Here is a 14,468-nt window from a genome sequence, read left to right as displayed (position 1 = left end):
TCCAAACATTAATTAAAGTAGAAATAATATGATAAACACATATACTCACCACCCAGTTCAATTATCAACTCATGACTAAGCTGTACCCCCACCTACCTTCTCTTCCTTCTGGACCGTGTGTCCCAAAGAAAAGAACTCTTTTCTTGTTTTAAACATAACTGTAGTATTATCAACACACCTAAAAAATAAACATAAAAAATAAAATTTTAAAAACATTAAAAAATAAATAATTCTTAATTATCATTAAGTATCTAGTCTATACTCAAATTTCTACAGTGGGGTCATAAACTGGAATCCTAACAAGGTTTATCTTTTAGGTTTATTTGATGGAAACATTTCTTGCATAAATCAAATTACATTAAGGTTATGCTATGGTGGCAAACAACTCGAAAATCACAATGGCTCATGACAGGTTGGGTTTCTTTCCTGCTCACGTGAATTTCCGTTGTTAGTCAGCTCTGCATCCTCTTCACTCTTGGCCAGAAGCTGAAGAAACAGTCCCTATTTGGGATACACCCACTTCCTGGCAGATGGAAATGAGAAATGGTCAAAACACGATGACTTTTAAAACTTCTGCTCAGAAGTAGCAACCATCACATCTGCTCACATTTCATTTGTCAAAGAAAATCACATGGCCAAAGCTGATGTCAGAGGGGGAGAAGGGAAGAATAACTCTCTCACAGGAGAGGGCAGCAAATACTGGGAGGAATACAATCTATCAAAGCTTATAAGTCTCTCTTAATTTATAGACTCTCTCATGTTTTTACTTTCTATTTCTTTTTCAACTTAATAACTGAAGAAATGGGGTCATTTATGCTGTAGAATTTCCTATTTTCTGGATTTTGCTAGTTGCATCCCTTTGCACACTTATTCAGCATAGTGCTTTGCCATGTCTCCTTCTTCTAAACTTGTGTTTAAATACAGAGGCATTATCAGATGCAGGTCTTCGGCCAAGGATACTTTCTAGATGGTCATGAGTGTTCTGCTAATTATCTCTTTTCTAACAAATCATCCCCAAATTTGGTGACTTAAAACAATAATCATGTATTATCTCATGGTTTCTGTGGATCAGGGATTCAGACAGGGCACAGAGGAATGGTTTGTCTCTAGTTTATGATTTCTGGGGTCTAGCTGGAAAGTGGAAACATGGGAGGGCTAAATTATCTGAAGGCTTGACTGAGACAGAAGTTTGTTCAAGGTGGCTTATTTACTTGTTCAGCAAGTTGGCATTGGTAAATTGGTCTTTTCTCTGCTGAGGTGCTGGCCTGTCCACAGAGCTGCTTGAGCATCCTCACAACATGGTGACTGACTTCCCCCAAGAGTGACTGATCCAAAGGACCAATGCTGAAGCTGCAATTTTTTGACCTAGCTTATTATTAAAAATTAATTACTTCCATTAGTTACAAAATCAGCCTTCATTCATTGTAGAATGTCTACACAAAGGCATGAGTACCAAGAAAGAAGGTTCACTGAGGGCCATCGTGGAGTCTGGCTACTATATGTATCAAGTGGTTTTCATGTTAAAACAATAAGTAGGGACAATTTATATCATGTTGCGTGAGACAATGGTCTCTAGCATTTGTGATGTCATGGTCCAGTAGGATTTCAGAGGGAAAAATAGGGCCTAAGTGAAACTATTTAATCTTTATTTCACAATGTAAAGCTACTTAAAAGATGTATCCTGGTAAAGCTACCATTATCATTGTTATCTTTTTTTTTTTTTTAAAAGGCCTTTATTACCAAAAAGTACACTATCTCAAAATGAAGAGTAATCATTTTATTTTATTATTCATTTATTTATCTAATTTTGGTTGCACCATGTGGCTTGTGAGATCTTAGTTCCCCAACCAAGGATTGAACCTGGGTCCACAGCAGGGAAAGTGCTGATTTCTAAGCACTAGACCACCAGGGAATTCCCAAGAATGATCATTTTAGGTGTGGAGCATGGAGAGCTCTCCTAAACTGTGGTGGGAATGGACATTGGGAATCCACTTGGAAAACACTCTGTAGTCTAGTTGAGAATCCACATACTCTATCCTAGGTACATTCCTAGGTACATGCGTTAAAGAAATGTTGTACACACACACCAGGAATCATGTACAAGAATGTTTATAGCAGCACATTAATAATAGCTGGAAACAAAATTAATGATAGCTGGAAACAAACAGCCCATCAACAGCATAGATAGATAAGTTGATGTATATTCATACTGTATTATTCCACTTATATCAATTTCCCAAAAAAGCAATATTGAAGTATAGTGCTTTGGGATGCATGCTTAGTTGAAAAAAAATTTTTTAAAAAGGACCAGAGTATGATTATTATAAAGGCCAAGTCATGGTTACCTTTTAGGGGAGAGAGGGTTTTCTGATTTTGAAGAGTCACAGTTGGAGACTGTTAGGGTGCTGGTAATGTTTTATTTATTGATCTGAGTGATAGTTACACAGATATTGCCTTGATAATAAGTGGCACATTTAATGTTTTTTCTTCTGTTTGTTTGCTATATTTTACCATAAAAAGGGGAATTTTAAGAAGGAAAAATAATAGTCCTTTCAATTAAAAATTTTAGCTTTAGGAGAAACTTAAAAAAAAAAAAGACCATCTGTTCTTTCTCAGCTCCATCATCCCTTTCTCACCCCTTTTTCCATACGGGGTGTCAGCAGGATCTCTGCTGGTTCCAGTACTGGCAGCTTCATGAGAGACACTCTCACATGTCCCTGACTCAGTGGAGCAGGAATGGATGTGGTTACACACACACATACACACACCCAGGAAACTTCCCTCCCTGTGCTTCAGAAAGAGGAAGTACCTCTGCTCCTCTTCCCAGTTTGGTGAGAAGAGAGAATAGCCTCCCCTCAAGAACTCTGAAGCCCCCACCCTGGCCAAAGTCCCCCATTTCTTGCTCCCAGGCCCTCTGGGAGGGCCTGACAGTTGACTTGTTGGCTCTTCTGCCATGCACTGTCAGCACGTCCTGCCAGCAGCTGCAGAGCCAGGCAGTGCCCTGGACTAAGGCTGAGTGGTGCTTCGTGCTGCGGTTCTAAGCAGTGGGCCTGAGCAGACCATTTTAGTACTGGGCACTTTACAGCATCCTGTTCCATCCCTGTTGATGGAACTTCTAGAATATGCTAGAGTGTTTGCTGGTTGTTCTACTTCATGCAGTGCTTTATAATTTACAATATTTTATTTCATTCTGATAACAGTCCTAGGTAACAGATGGAAGATATCTAATTATTTCTGCTTTTCAGATTGGTCATTTAGTCTCTCAGGTTTGAGCGTCTTAGGCAAAATCATTATAAAAGGCTAGTCATACCTTTGAATACTTGCCATACCCACAGCCGCATGTAGAAAAGTAGGCCTGGGTGCTTTCTCAGACCACCCTGTTTAATGGCATCTCCTGACCCATTCCCACCCCTAGCCCACAGCCAGTTTTGCCAGAAGCGATTGCTTCATTCAAGGGCAGTCAAGCTATAGGGCCAAGTTATATAGGATGGCCTGGAGAAACAAATCTGCCCAAATAAGAATAATAATCATTAGACAGATAATTAGATAATCTCAGAAATTTCATAAGAGAGAAAAATTAGATATTATAAAAGCTAAAAGATACCAGAGATGAGAAAGTTTTGCACAGATACCATAGGCAGTAGGAATCATCAATAAACAGAGAGTGTGAGTAATGTAACTGTGCACAGAAAAGATACTTTTGAAGGGCAGTTTGATAGTACCTATCATAATAGTAAAAGCAGAAATGTTTTGATACAACAATTCCATTTATAAGAAAGTAACTTACATAAATACTTAAATAAGAAGGCAAGGTTTTAGGTACCAGGCTATTTACTGTAAATATTCATAGTAGCAAAAAAATGTAGGCAACCTAAGTGTATATCTTTGGGGAAATGATTAAATAAATTATGAATTTAGTATCTAATGAAATGCTATGCAGCTATTAAAAAGGAACAAACTATGTGTTACAGGAGAAGTGGTGTCCTTAACATGTTATTTAATGACTAAGGGTTTGCAAAATAATGTTCATAGCATTTTCTAAGAATTTTGTAAACAACTATAAATATATGTAAAACATGTATATGGAATAGATATATATTCATATTAACTCATATGTATTTGTATTTGCATAGAAAAAGGTCCAGAAAGTTTTGAACCAATGTATTAATAGTGATGATCCTTTAAAGAATAGGATCACTATGGTGGTTTTAAAGTATCTCTACAAGTATTTCAGTACTCTTGTCTCCAAAAAGTGAGGCCCAATTTCCCTCCCCTTGACTGTGGGCTTGCTTAATGTGTATCTGTGTGTGACTTTTGAGATTAGGACACATAAGATTTTCAGTTGCCTCCTTGCTCTGTCTTTTGGATCATTCACTCTGGGCATAGCTAGCTTCCACCTTGTGGAAACACCTAGCAACCCTGTGGTGAGGTCTGTGTGGTAAAGAACTGAGACCTCTTGCCAACAACCAGCGCTAACTTGCCAGGCGTGTGGGTGGATCCTACCTTGTTAGTAGATCTTTCAGCCCCAATCAAGCTTTCAGATGACTGCAATCCCTGTTGGCACCATGACTGCAACTATTGAAAGACTCTGACCCCAAGACCCACCCAGCTAAGCTACTTTAGATTACTGACCCACAGAAGCTGTGTGAGATAATAGATGTTAATTGTTTTGGGCCACGATATTTTGGGGATAATTTTTTATATGGCAACAGACAACTAAAATGAGTATGAAGAAGAGAAGGATAAAGTTTTTAGAACAATTTACTCTAAAAACTTAAAAAAATTTATACTCCATTGTTTACATTTTTATAATGATTTTTATTTTATCTTTTTTTTGTGAAATTTGAACAAAATCTGTACTTTAGTTAATAAAACTGCCTCACTTGTTAATTTTCTATTTGTTTGTTTTTCTTTTTACAACATGGTATTTCATTCTATTCTCAGAATTGGATTAGAATTTTCAAGTCTCATTCAAATGTTTTTAAATCACTAAGGGAAGAAGTTTTCTAGACTTTCAGCAATAATACTAGACATTTATGATTTATAAATTAAAAAATTTTATGTTGAAAAGGACAATCTTTAAGAAAAAGTAATAGCTCGTTTGGAAGGTCTAGCTCATCACTAAACCTAGAAAGAATAATACATATTTCAAAAAACATGTGAGAAACTCAATGACTAGTAGTGGTGACTATATACAGAGAAACAAGCCAAAAACATAAAATTTCTGCTCCCAGTGATATAAAACATAAGACATTGCCAGTCATCGATCATTATGTTTTTCTGACTAAATATTACCCAGTCATCCCTCACTTGCAAAGGAGAAAACCACAGAAGGGCATTTCTCTCTGTTGAACAAATATTTATGTTTGTGTTAACAAAGGACAAAGAACCCCTTTCTGATTTTTTTTTTCCTTTAAAGAACCAGTCCTTAAATTTGCAGTTTTGATTAATGGTAATGTCACTAGTTAAGACACCAGTTAAAGAAGTTAAGTGTTTAACATGTTTCTTTCTCGTCAACTCCACAGCATTCATTGGGTTGTACCCATTAGAATTTCAGTTTTTGTCTTTTATTCACATTCTTTCTTCTCTTCTACCCAATTATTTTATCTCTGCGGTCCTTGGACAAAGCCAGAAAATCAGTCTAGCCAGGTTACAAAGTAAGGACTTCCTAAAAAAAATACCATTGACTTCACAGCTTCCCCTGTTCATAGTTACATTTAATCTTTTTGAGCTAATGGTACCAGGGGACTGATGTCTGCATCCTGAGTGAATATTCTAATCATTTCTTCCTTTCCATCTAAAAACATTCCTTAGCTCTTTCAAAAGTTAAAGGCCTCTGAGTTTTTTATGGAAGTATTGTATGTGCTGTTATATGGATTTTATTCACGTTCCAGATTTTTTTAAGTAAATATTAATCTTGCCTGTTATATAAACGAAACATCTGCAATTTTCCATATGTAATGATACCATCAAGGGAGGAAGGAATTGAAGAGAAGGGGAAAAGTCATTAAAAACAGAATGTTAGGCTAAGACAAAGGAATCTAGCTAGACCTGGACCATCAGTCTCTGAAAAGTTAAAGTAATTGTTTAACTTGAATTACATCATCAACCCAAGTTGGGGTGTTTAGGGCCATTCCAGTTATGGCCATTTTGGCTAACCACCCACATAGTATAAAATCTACCCTCAACCTGTTCTTATTCATTTTTAGTATCCAGGCTTAATTGGTGTTCAGATAGGAACTTGACACTTACTTGACTCATTTAAAATATGTTAGTAAAATAACTGTCCAAACATCCTTTGCCAGTCACCATTGCTAATACAACCAAAGCAGCCACTGAGGCTTTCCCCAGAGAGTCCAGATCCATACTGTTTTGACTATGGATGGCAGGTCTTTTGGGTACCATTTTATGGTCTCATTTGGATTGTGGTGGGCAAATAAGAGTGAGATAAACTGGCTCTCAAATTCCCATGTTTGTGTGGATTTATTTGGTTCTTTGATGTCTTTTTTGTTTCTCTGTTGGAATGTTCCAAATATGCACTTAAGTCACCCATAGAAAAGGCTGCTAATGTAAATGGACGTGTGTTTAGAATGGGCTGTCATCTTAACCCTCCCAGAGATGCAAAACCCATAAAACACAAGGGGTCAATTGGAATTACCTCTTCTGTTTCTTCTTTTAAATATGAGAGGTTGCAGAGTTCAGTTTGCCCTTTCCTTCTTGTCTCTCTGTTTATTCAGGTGACTTAAATTTTGGCTGTTATAAGGAGGGGTTGACCCTCAACGCTAGGACATTCCTGTTAAAATTGAGTTTTGACTTCCATGCATTACTGATTATTTTAAGAGTACTATTTGAGTCTTTGATATGTTATTTTCACAGTAATTTCCATTAAAAAATAGTAATATAGGATTGTGTTATCTTCAGTATTTGAACTCTTATTGTAAATGCTCTTTTCAAGTTTAAAATATATTTTGTCATAAAAGTGTTATAAAAGTAATGTTAAAGAAAAACTGAGAAGCAGGAGGTGGGAAATAACCTCTGATCTATAACTCACACACATATTGCTAAAATAGACCTAATCAGAGGTGAGGTGGGCACTGACCCATGCATGCACCTCCAGGTTGGTATATTGAAGTTGGTGAGACTTGGCTGCCCAGCAGTCTAGAACCAGTGGTGCCATAAACGTGTAAGGACTGCCTTTTACATGTAACATTACATTACAAGCATTTTTTAAGTATAAGTCTTCACAAGAGGAGAAATTATATGGCTCCAAGTTTAGATTTTTTTTTTTTAGTGTGTACTTAGAGAAATCAAAATCTAGCTATATTACATCCACATTTTTAACTTTAAAAACATTTTTAAAAATTTATCTATTTTTTGCTGCACTGGGTCTTTGTTGCTGCATAGCTTTCTCTAGTTGCAGAGAGCAAGGACTCCTCTTTGTTGCCATGTGCAGGCTTCTCCTTGCACTGGCTTCTCTTGTTCCAGAGCACAGGCTCAGTACTTGTGGTGCCTGGGCTTAGTTGCCCTGAGACATGCAGAATCTTCCCAGACCAAGGATTGAACCTGTGTCCCCTGCATTGGCAGGCAGATTCACAACCACTGGGCTACCAGAGAAGTCCCACGTCTTCAACTTGGTTGACTACTGGTCTTGCCATTACGTAGTAGAAATGAGACCCAGTGAAAAAAACTATTCTCAAAGCTTAAAGTATCATTCTCTCTGTACTGAAAATTATATCCCTTTTGAGGCAGGTCAATAGTATACAACTGTGCTCTGCTTGAGACTTCTAGATAGAAACCTTCTCGCTGGCATCCTTGAGTACACTCTTCAAGTCAAAATGTGAATCCCTGTCAGAACTTGTATATTCAGAGCAATAATATAAAATATATACAAAATGCTTTTAATGAACTTCCCAAAATTGTAAATAATCTTATGGATTAAGGGTGAGAATAATGGAACAACCAAGAGAGCTCTTGAAAGCAATGGGGCTTCACCCTGGGTAATAGGCACTCTGAAGGGATCACTCGAAGACTTCTGAGAAAAAGAAACAGCATAACGCTGCCTCTCAATTTGATAACACTGTCTGTCTGGCCCATTTGGCAGGCTCAGTATCTCCTTTAGCATAGTCTCATTTCAGTCACTTTTTGTTTCTGTTCTGTAGGGTTAAGTTTTGGATTCTTGGTTAGGTTAGTTTGGTTGGTCCCCTCGTGATACTAATGAGGCCACAGAATTATGGACCCTTAGGTTTTGTAGAGAAAATCATTTCTTAATAAACCCTTCTTTCCATTCCCTACCCCGTCTTTCACTTGATCACCCCAAGATTGTGAGGCTGTGAGCAGCTGAATGTTGTACTAGGAGGCTTCAGGAAATAATGGGAACAGCACAGATTTTGGAATCAGATGAAAATGAAATGAGATCTACATATTAGCTGGAACTCTTGAACAAATTACTTGACGTAGGCCTCAAATCTCTCACTTGAAAATTAAAGTTAATATCAAAAATTGTTATGAGAATTAGATAACACAAGTGCTGTGACACGGAGCGGGTATATAACAGGCACTCAGTGATGCTACTTCTCTAATAGTGCAATTTGCCAATTCTTTCTGGGGCTCCCCTTCCCAGTGTACAGTAGGATTGCCCCTCATGGCCCATTTTTGGTTGCTGGAGTCAAGGGACTGGTTCTAGCTGTTGAGTTGTGAGCAAAAGTGATATGCATTTGAAACTGCCAGTGCAAGTTTCTTTCTTTTGACATGGTGACTGGCAGCATTCAAGGTGGTGGCTTCTCTCAGCTCAGGCTCAACAACTGTAATGAGGAGCATGTCCTGCTGACCCATGGAGGCTGGAGAGAAAGAACAAGGAACACATTTTGGTATCTTTAGCCACTGAGGTTTTAGTATTGTGACCTACTCTCTTGCTCTCCTCTACTTTTTATAACAAGAAAGTATAAGAATGGAGGAAATAGAACCATGATTTAATTAGTGGATTGCGGAGACATCTGAGAGCTTCTGCAGGTTCACCCTGGTCAGTGTGGTGAAGTTACATTCCCAGATGGAAGCAATTAATAGGAATAGCTTTTCTGATGTTGAGGATGAATCCAAGTAGTTGCAGTCCAAGTAGAGGAGCTAGGGGAAACAGAGATACGAGGGCAAGCTATTTATGGTGTCATTCTCACTAACCCTTGAGAAAGTCTTGGACAAATCTCCTAGGGCTTTTAAGTAAATTTCAGACCAACTCTCAGATGAATCAACAACATTCGTCCTACCCCCACCACCAGTCTTACTTAGAAAGTGTTAAAATGTTCTTGAGTTCCAAAGAAGCTAATCTACTATATTCATAAATGAAAATAAAGAAAACATCTCTTAGAAATGAACATTTCTTTCCACCAAACTAGATAAACATTCATCAACATATTTCAACGTCTCATTCTCTTCCCCCTCAGATGTTTTCTAGACTTATCAGTAAATAATCTCCTTAGAGGACTCGTTGAATATAACCTAGCAGCATTTTTAAAGAATGACAATACAATGTCAAATTCTATTTAAACAAATATTATTACAACTAGTGTCTCTAATGAGAATGTTTACCAGCTGTAGTTGACAATGGATTACTTTATGCACTATTTACCGTAACTAAATTCCAGAACAATAATTGTGAATCTCCTATAGTGCTCATTGCAATGACAGCTGACTTATAATCATGATGCGTTATAGAAAAATAAAAAGTAACCTTTATTATTACTATTGGCTGGCAGTATGCTGAGTGCTTAGGTCAGGATTTCATTCAGCTGCATTTAACAGAAACCTGACCCCAGCAGCTTGGCCAAATGAAGTTCATTTTTCTCATCTAACAAGAAGTTAGAAGGTAGGTAGCCCAGTCCTGGTACAGCTGCTTGAGAAAGTCATCAAGGCAGGTTCCTTCTAACCTTCTGATCTACCATTCTTAGCACAGAGCTTGTGTTGTCTTAGTTGCAAGAGAGCTGCTTTTCTTCCAGGTAGCCCCATTCTATACAGAATGAAACAGAAAGGGCAAAGAGCAAAATACACATGCCAACTGGCTCTGTCCCCCTTTTTTAATCAGAAACCATTGCTTTCTTGGAAGCGCCTCCTTGTAGAACAGAATCAGATGGTCATCATAGCTATACAGGAGTCTGGGGATGGAGCACTTTAGCTGGGCACATTGCCACCTCAAACAAAATTGTGTTTCTGTAATAAAAAAGAAAGTAGGATGTGGATCTTAGGTAGATAACTAGCAATATCCTCCATTAGGCCTTGAGGGCGTTATCCCTGATCTTTGCAACAAAACTATGAAGCAACTACTGCCATTTCCTGTTATTTCCCTGTATTATACATTAGGAAACCGAGGCATGGAGGCTGAAATAACTTATCTAGCATCACATAGATGGTAGGTGGAGAAAATGGAACAAAGTTAGACACCCTTTAAATGTAATTCTCAAGCAATCACAAAAGGCAAAAATGACAAGCTGATCAAGCTGGGAACTTGGTTCTCCTGGAAGGCCTCTGACTGCTTAATCAATCACACAGAAAGCCAACCCAGGGCACGGCCAAGGTCTCTTGGGCAATCTGCCAGCAGGTCCCTATGGGAGGCAGTTACGCTGTCATTCTTTCCCTGCTGTAACCACATACTCTCAGACTCCAAAGAGTCTTGAGGCAGCTGTGACAAGCATCTGCACGAGCCTGTTAATGAGGCAGAGTTCATGAGTGCAAAATACACGGAACATCAAGTTTCTGGGAAGCAACATGGGTTGGGGGAGGGGTGAATCCAAGGTGTGGCCTTTCAGCTCTCTGGGTTTAGGGAATTTTGTTTCAGGCAGGGTATAAGGCACTTCAGGCTCGAGGGGTATGGGGATGGAGGAAGGAGAACAGACCATTTTGAGTCATTAACATGCTAATAGCTAATGATTTTGGGGGGGAGGGGTATTTGTTTTTTACTCAACCTGTTATCTTTATTCATTGCTTTAGTTAACTTTAACAGCTTCTGGCCTGTAGCAAAATACATGAAATATTTTATAGCAACAAGAAGAAAGGCTCAGCTTGGGGCAGGAGAGCAGACGCACTCAGAGCCAGCCAGTGTTCTCAGGTTGTAAAATAAAATCTCTAGACCAATTGGACACTGGCCTCGGGCCATGGCAGTGATTAATGCCAGAGCTGTAAAAAGTGCTATGGTGGGAATGGTTAGCCAGGTTGTATTTTGTGTGTGTGCCTGTGTGTTGGTTTTTTCCTTCAAAGCAGCTTAACATGAAACACACTTTTCAGTTAGTTTGGAATCTAAAAATACAATTAAAGGCATTTACATTTCTTTTTTAATTAAGAATTTAAGCAACTTTATAGAAGAAAGGAAGCCTAAGAAACATGAAGCTCTAGACTAGCTCCATTTCTTCAAGTCTCTCCTGACCTTTGTTAATCTACTTTTGTACATTTTTACACAATTGTAATTATTATAGTACACTTACAATTCTACGTTCTACTTTTTTCTTTAACTTTCTTTTCTGTGAACATTTTCCTACTTATTTGAAATACAGGGTGTGTTTTTTAACCTTTAAGAGTATTTTATTACATCCCTTTGCCATAATTTGCTCAATTGTCTCCCTACTGTTGAGAGTATGAGCTATTTCTCTGGTTTTGCCATTATAAACGAGGCTACTTTCAACAACTTGGTACACATTTTTTATTTCTTTTTTGCCTTTATTTCTTTCAATTATGTTCCCCTAAGTGGCACTGTTTAGTCAATGAGTATGAAGAGCTTCTTATCAGTAGCTGTGCTCTGACTCAGTGTTATCAGCAATGTAGAGGTACACCTGCTTCTCTAAGTCACTGGGTGTGTTGATTGTTTACCTGCTGTCTCTGAGCTCCACATCAACCCTTCTACAATCTGCTTTGAAATGTTGGGGCTAAGAGCCCGGAAACCGCATTTCCCAGGCTTCCTTTCTAGCTGGCTTCCTCTTAAGTTCTGCTAGTAGAAGGTGCCAGCAGAGAATTAGAAGGCATTAGAGGAACAGAGGGGAGAAGTCATAATTCTCGTGTGTGTGTATGTGTGTGTGTTTCTGGCAGTATCTTCAGAAGTGGCTGTGTCTCTGATGCCCTGTGGCCGGTGTTCCCAGCGTCCCGAGTAGCGCTCCCGGGGACACAGTAAGAGGCGCAGTCCTGAGCTAGCCTAGTGCTGTCTCCTCCTGTTTGTTTTCCCACCTAATTTCTTTCTGTCCTCCTGGAGAAAGGGATGCAACCAACTCGAGTATTCTTGCCTGGGTAATCCCATGGACAGAGGAGCCTGTCCATGGGAATTCCCCTTTGAGATTCAGGTGGTTGCAAAGAGCCAGACACGGCTGAATGACCAACACTCTCTGTCCTACTAATCTCAGGGTTACCTACCTCTCCCTTGGTGACCTTTCAACTCTCCCAGCAATATAGTTTCCTGTATGAAAGGCTCACTCTGAAATACCTAGTTTGCTTTCTATTTTCCTGATTAGACCCTGACTTATAAACTGAGTTTTATAATTCAAATATATATTTTAAAGGTAATGTATGTATGATGGCTCCCCAAAGCTTTATTTTGCATTAAAAAGTTCTACTGGAAATGGATTTTACCCATTTGTCATCAACCTAAATGCTCTGTGCATTTTTAAGTATAATGATAGACATTTCTAGATGATAACATATATGTGCATTCATTTAACATAAAAATTATTTGTATTAAAAAGAAAAAATAAAAATAAACACTTCATTAGCAAATGTAATTGATTTGTAAATTTAAATCTAGTATTAGTTCCTTATATAATTTAGTTAGCTTAGTTTTCTTTTTTAACAAATACTTAAGTAGGTTGAATGGCTGCCTGATGAAAAGATATGTCCATGTCCAAATAGGGCTTCCCAGGTGGCGCTAATGGTGAGGGATCCGTCTGCCGATGCAGGACACATAAGAGGTACAGGTTTGATACCTGGGTTGGGAAGATCCCCTGGAATAGAAAATGGCACCCCACTCCAGTATTCTCGCTTGGAAAATACCATGGACAGGTGAGCCTGGTGGGGTACAGTCCATGGGGTTGCAAACAGTCAGACATGACTGAGTATCTGAGCACAGCACAGCATCCAAATGCCTAGAACTTATGAATGTCACCTTATTGGGAAAAAAGGTCTCTGTGGATGTAATTAAATTAAGGATATTGAGATTAGCTCATCCTGGACTATCTAGGTAGAAGCCCTAAGTCCAATGACAGGCATATTTATGAGAAAAACGCAGAGAAAGATTTGAGACAGAAGAGAAGAGGCAGACACAGAGAAGGCCATCAGAGGTGGAGGCAGACACTGGAGTTATGCAGCCACGGCCAACAAATGCTTGAGGTCCCTGGGGACTAGAAGTCAGTTAGGATTCTCCCCCAGAGCCTTCAGATGGAGCGGAGAGCATTTTCCTACTGCTGATACCTGGCCTCCAGAACTGGGAGAAAGTAAATTTCTGTTGTTTGAAGCCCCCAAGTTTGTGGGTAGTTTGTGGCTACAGCCGCAGGAAACTAATATAAATATCATATAATTTCAATATTTGTTAACTCTTTTTAAAATTGCATTTGTAGTATTCAAAACATTTATACATTAAAAAGGGAACAGATCACATAAATATTGCCATTAGATAATTGGGTTTCAGTGCTTCTTTACTTGCAGCCAGCCCTATTTAGTATTGTTCCCACCTTTTTTAGGTGAGATTTATTACAAGTTGTTCTGTTCTTTTCTGTTCCATTTTGCTGATGACTCTAATAAACCTTATAATTAGGCCTCTGTGTCATTTGTGTTAAAAAAGAAATCCTATTAGCTTCTTCTTGAGCCAAAATTCTTACAATTAAGTTATCTTTGCCTAAAACCACTACAATATTGTAATTAGCCTCCAATTAAAATAAATAAATTAATTTTAAATTTATCTTTGCTTATATTTTTTTCTGTCCAATCCTTCTGTTTTCATATTTAATCCATATATTATCCTTTTCTCTTCTCTTTGCTGTTTTTTTCTTGTTATATTTGTGCTTCCCAACTTGTTTTTCTTTTTAATTGTGGTAAAAAACATATAACTTTTTTTTAATCACCAAAGTTTCCCTTATTTCCTCTCATAGAGGTGACACTTTCAGAGAAGGCAATGGCAACTCACCCCAGTACTCTTGCCTGGAAAATCGCATGGACAGAGGAGGCTGGTAGGCTGCAGTCCATGGGGTCGCTAAGAGTCAGACTCAACTGACTGACTTCACTTTAACTTTTCACTTTCATGCATTGGAGAAGGAAATGGCAACCCACTCCAGTGTTCTTGCCTGAAGAATCCCAGGGACGGGGGTGGCTGGTGGGCTGCCGTCTATGGGGTCGCACAGAGTCGGACATGATTGAAGTGGCTTAGCAGCAGCAGCAGCAGCAGCAGAGGTGATGATTTGAAGAATTTTTGTCTGTTATCCATATTTGTTATCCAGTGTCTTTTATCC

At 38.5% G+C, this 14,468-nt stretch overlaps 1 long non-coding RNA gene across 2 annotated transcripts in view; it reads right to left on the bottom strand.

The window, feature by feature from the left end:
• LOC121818825 (uncharacterized) overlaps positions 1–14,468 on the bottom strand; it is a 69,870-nt gene that overhangs the window by 45,849 nt on the left and 9,553 nt on the right. For both annotated transcript variants that reach the window (XR_006058962.2, XR_006058961.2), the window contains exons 2-3: positions 435–523; positions 97–178 (exon numbers count right to left, since the gene is read on the bottom strand). This is a non-coding gene — a long non-coding RNA (uncharacterized LOC121818825). The remainder of the gene's footprint in view (positions 1–96; positions 179–434; positions 524–14,468) is intronic.

The sequence above is a fragment of the Ovis aries genome, chromosome 2, assembly GCF_016772045.2.
Source record: "Ovis aries strain OAR_USU_Benz2616 breed Rambouillet chromosome 2, ARS-UI_Ramb_v3.0, whole genome shotgun sequence".
Lineage (NCBI taxonomy): Eukaryota > Metazoa > Chordata > Mammalia > Artiodactyla > Bovidae > Ovis > Ovis aries.
The sequence above is the reverse complement of the archived record's forward strand: the minus strand, read 5'-3'. Positions and strand labels throughout refer to the sequence as shown.